The sequence below is a fragment of the Lolium perenne genome, chromosome 4 (assembly GCF_019359855.2).
Source record: "Lolium perenne isolate Kyuss_39 chromosome 4, Kyuss_2.0, whole genome shotgun sequence".
NCBI classification, from domain to species: domain Eukaryota; kingdom Viridiplantae; phylum Streptophyta; class Magnoliopsida; order Poales; family Poaceae; genus Lolium; species Lolium perenne.
Genome location: NC_067247.2, coordinates 73758197 through 73763719, shown reverse-complemented (window position 1 = coordinate 73763719; position 5523 = coordinate 73758197).

Below are 5523 nucleotides of genomic sequence, written 5' to 3'. Positions count from 1 at the left end.
GCTGTGGCTCTTCGCGATGTACCCCTGGAGCTTAGGTTTTCGGGACGTAGGCGTACGCGAAGAAAAGGAGGCGAGAGGGGGCTGTGGGCCCCCTCCTCACAGGGCGGCGCGGCCAGGCCTTGGGCCGCGCCGGCCTATGGGGTGGGCCCACCTCGGGTCCCCTCGGCTCCCCCTTCTGGCTCCCTTCGTCTTATGGAAAAATAGGATTTTTCATATAATTTCCGTCAACTGTTGATCTTCCGAAATATTGCATTCTGACGGCGCTTTTTTCCAGCAGAATCCTGACTCCGGTGCGCGATCCTCCAGTAATCATGAAACATGCAAAATAGATGAAATAACATAAGTATTATCTCCAAATATGAAATATATCAATGAATAACAGAAAATTATGATATAAAATAGTGATGCAAATTGGACGTATCAACTCCCCCAAGCTTAGACTTCGCTTGTCCCCAAGCGAAACTGAACTCGGTAAACAGGACCACATGTTTATGGAGTGAAGAGTCGATAAATCAAATACGGACAAGAAGCATCATATTCATTCACACAAGACATTCTAGTAAACAACTTCCTCATATAACTCAACTTGAAACAAGTATAAGGTAATCACAAATAAAGGTGCGTAAGAAATCATAGTTGGTGATGGCAAACTTTGTTCTTGGTCAGAGAACAATTAACAGGTTATTCTTATCTATCGAGCAGCCCTCTCATGTTGAAGTTTATATAGCTCATCTTGCATACTCAATCATAATGATCATTGATAACTTTCAAAGCTATATTCATTCAGATAAAACTTGTACTAAAAAAGGAAGAGTAAACGACATGATGAAGCAAATCACAATATAATGGTTTGATCACAACAACTCAAATGCTTGCTTGAGATGGAGGGAAATAGGTTTACTGACTCAACATAAAGTAAAAGACAGGCCCTTCGCAGAGGGAAGCAGGGATTAAATCATGTGCTAGAGCTTTTTCAGTTTTAAAATCATATAAAGAGAATAAAAGTAATATTTTGAGAGGTGTTTGTTCTTGTCAACGACTGGTAGCGGGTACTCTAACCCCCTTGCCAGACAAACTCTCGAAGAGCGGCTCCCATAAAGTTTTATTTCGGCACTCCTTCCATCCTTGCTTTCACACACCATGGCTAACCGAATCCTTCGGGTGCCGTCCAACAATCACATACCATGGAGGAGTGTCTATTTAGGTTAATTAATTTGGGACTGGGAATCCCATTTCCATCTCTTTTTGCAAAATTATTGGATAAGTGGATGAAGCCACTAGTCCATTGGTGAAAGTTGCCCAACAAGATTGAAAGATAAAACACCACATACTTTCTCATGAGCTATAAAACATTGACACAAATAAGGGATAGTAAATTTTGAATTGTTTAAAGGTAGCACATGAAGTATTTACTTGGAATGGCAGGAAATACCATGTAGTAGGTAGATATGGTGGACACAAATGGCATAGGTTTGGGTTGAGGTTTAGATGCACGAGAAGCATTCCCTCTCAGTACAGGTCTTTGGCTAGCAAGGTTAATTAGCAAGCACAAAAGTTGAGGGAAACAAACGAATATACATGTGATAGAAACAATCATGCATCTTTCTTGTAAGCACAAACAATTTTAACTTCAGAATAATAAGCTATGAGCTAACAAGAAAGGAAGACAATGAAACAACTATATGTATTTCTCTTTTCTACTTAAACCTCAAGGTGTTGTTGCTATTGACCAATGCTAAGTTGCCAAAACCAAATAGATTTACTCAATGCTCCCAAAGTGGTACCAATACTAAAATCAAGATCAATCATATAATATAAATTGCAAACTAAAATAAGGTGTGCAATATGTAAATGATAAGACTTCTCATTAATATTTCATAACGATAACTCACACCAAGGGATACATAGACAACCAACTAAAGGAGAGATACTTCCACACTGCAACCCATCTTATATGATAACTTCCCTACTCATGATATGACACTACTTAATAGTAAAAAGTAAAAAGGTAGTGATGATGTGATACCACGGCACTCCCCCAAGCTTGGAACAAACCAAGGGGATGCCAATACCGACGATGAATTACTCCTTTGGCGATGGTGGTGATGAACTCCTCCCGCGCTTCTTACAGATCTCCTTCAGCTTCAGTTTCTCAGCTTGGCAATTCTGCACTAAGACTCGAAGAGATTCATTGTTATCTGAAGTTGGCGGTGGCGACCTTGTGATGGGTATCGAGTGATATTCCAGCATTCTACGGAGTCGGTAATTCTCCTCCTGGAGTATCTCCACTTCTCTTCTTAGAGCCCGATATTGACCACAAAACTCATCGGTAGTCCGTAGAGCTTCTTCCAGCACAGGGAAAGAGTCGAGGCCAAGAGCAGGTGGTAAGGGTCCCTGCAAGTTATGAGAGAAAGAACGTCGAGTGTCAACAGATCCCACCAAGATTTGCTTACTCCCAACAGCTTGTTGCTCTTGTTTTGACGACACCCTTTTCACTTCTTCCTTCGAAAGCCCTTTGCCCTTGTTGTTGGAGGCCATGGTGCTCCTAGATTGAAAATAGATCCTGGCAGAAACAGCTCGAAACAAAAAAACGTCGAGAAAACGATATACGGACCTCCAGGGGTCCGGGGGATTATATAGCAGGAATTTGTATGTCATAAGGAAAGTACCAGGTCGAACCAGAGTCGGAAAGGGGCGACGAGGCGGCCAGCTCATAGGGCGGCGCGGGCCAAGGCCTGGCCGCGCCGGCCTATGGGGGCACGCCCTCGCGCGTTGATACGTCTCCGACGTATCGATTATTTCTTATGTTCCATGCCACATTATTGATGATATCTACATGTTTTATGCATACTTTATGTCATTATTATGCGTTTTCCAGAACTAACCTATTGACGAGATGCCGAAGTGCCAGTTCCTGTTTTCTGCTGTTTTTGGTTCCAGAAATCCTAGTAAGGAAATATTCTCGGAATTGGACGAAATCAACGCCCAGGGTCCTATTTTTCCACGAAGCTTCCAGAAGTCCGAAGGGGAAACGAAGTGGGGCCACGAGGTGGGGACACAGTAGGGCGGCGCGGCCCAAGCCCTGGCCGCGCCGGCCTAGTGTGTGGCCCCACCAGGACTCCACCGACCTTGCCCTTCCGCCTACTTAAAGTCTCCGTCGCGAAAACCCTACCACGTTCGACGAAACCAGAGAAAACCTTCCAGAGCCGCCGCCATCGCGAAGCCAAGATCTGGGGGACAGGAGTCTCTGTTCCGGCACGCCGCCGGGACAGGGAAGTGCCCCCGGAAGGCATCTCCATCAACACCACCACCATCTTCATCACCGCTGCTGTCTCCCATGAGGAGGGAGTAGTTCTTCATCGAGGCTAAGGGCTGTACCGGTAGCTATGTGGTTCATCTCTCTCCTATGTACTTCAATACAATAATCTCATGAGCTGCCTTACATGATTGAGATTCATATGATGATGCTTGTAATCTAGATGTCATTATGCTAGTCAAGTGGGTTTTACTTATGTGATCTCCGGAGACTCCTTGTCCCACGTGTGTAAAGGTGACAGTGTGTGCACCGTGTGGGTCTCTGTCAACACCCGGATTTTTAAGTCCGGATGCCTATTATATCATTCATCGCAATCCCAGGAATATTGTTGTTGCGAGATATAATAGCTATGTATCACAATCATCATTTATTACAACTCAATAAGTCTTACAACTTGAATCACATGATCCATATTACACAAATAGTTGATCTATTGATCAACGAACAAACACAAGTTCAATGCGGAAGCGTAAAGATAAAGGGACTCTGTAGTCCACAGGCCAACGCTTGACGTCAGAAAGCTCCTAGTTATCATAGGCGTCCTGCTGGTCATCCTCGCGGTAGTTCTGTTCATCATCGTACTCTGGCCATTTGAATAGCCAGGGACAAAGCCGTAAGTACTTCAAGTACTTGCAAACTAATATCAATGTAAAATGCTAGCTCTTGGAGTTAAACTCTATTTCTACTTGCATAAGCCATATTTTAGTTTATGAGGGGTGGAGCATGTACTAGCTACTCAAGTGGGAACATTAGTGTCATTCCCACACCAGGATTGTCATTCTACCAAGTCACCAAGTCACCATTCATATTCCTGAAAGTTTTCAAAAGACTGACACAGGAATTTGTATGGCCTTTCCAATTGTCCGTAACCGGGGACACGGCTATTCGAATAGATTGACACTCTGCAGAGGTTGCACACTTGTGCCACAACATTTGATTTCATCCGTCGGAATAACTCCGAGTCACCGTAACATAGTACGCGGATCATCAACCCTAACCTTTCACTTATAAACCCTAGTGTGAGCACCTCTCCCCATGAGCTTGGCCTCCCAGTGAAAACCAACTGTTAACCTGGGAACTGCACAGGGCTTGGCCGTACAATTTCACCTCAATTCACATCTCTCTCAACAACGGAGGCAGCCTCAGCGTAACCCCTATGATGTGTGTTCAGAGGGAACCCATACTAAGATGTATAAACTTCCAGTTAAGCCCTACCCATAATCAGGTATTGTGGGGGTACTTATATTTGGAAAGGTATCGCATTCAAACCAATATCATGGTTTTATCAAAAATCACTATCTTCTCTTGGTCACATTCAACTTCACAACTATCAATGGGATTTTATCAAAAATCACCATCTTCTCTTGGTCACCTTCAACTTCAAAACTTTCAATGGAATGCCTCACCATTCCAAGGTTTCAATTTCATCAAGTCATATGTTCCCATCTAGAATAGTCAAGTTTTAGTACTTTAGCACTAGCACTAATCATGAGGGGTGCTACATTGCTTTGCTCTCTAGAAGGCTAACTTTACTAATATACTAATCTGATTCTCTAAACCAATTTTAATTCATTCTTTGAAAACACAACAGGTAAAACTTGTATGGGGTAGAATAACAACTAGACTTGTATGAAGGAAGGTAAGAATCATGGTGCCTTGCTCAAGGTGAGCTTTGCACTTTACAAGAATATTATCTTCCTTGGTAGTTCTCAAGGTTCTCTTCTTCCTCTTCTTGGTAGAATTCTCCTTCCTCTTGGTAGTTTCCGGTGCTAGCGTCTAAATTTAAATACAAGGTATAATCACTAAACACACTCCAAGTCTATGCTAAGCACATCATTATCTCACACAAGCTATGCTAAGCACACTCATAAAATAATTAGGTGCATTGGTTGTCTTTATTAAAGAAAATAATTTCCTCTCATTACATATGTAATTAATAGTATTCATTTAGTTCTTGAGGAAATAATTTCCTCTTATTGAAATCTTCTTAAGATTTAACTTCTCAAATAATCATGTATGAAATCATGTTGACCTAAGTCAAGTATTCATCATCATTATTTGAGAAAATGATTTAAATGAGGTAGATCACCTCATACTATTTTATAATTCCTACAATGGTTTAAATCTCCAAATATTCATATAGGAGTGTTTGGACCAGGGGTACAAACATCTCATGAACTCATTTGGGACAAGATTTAAATGAAGGG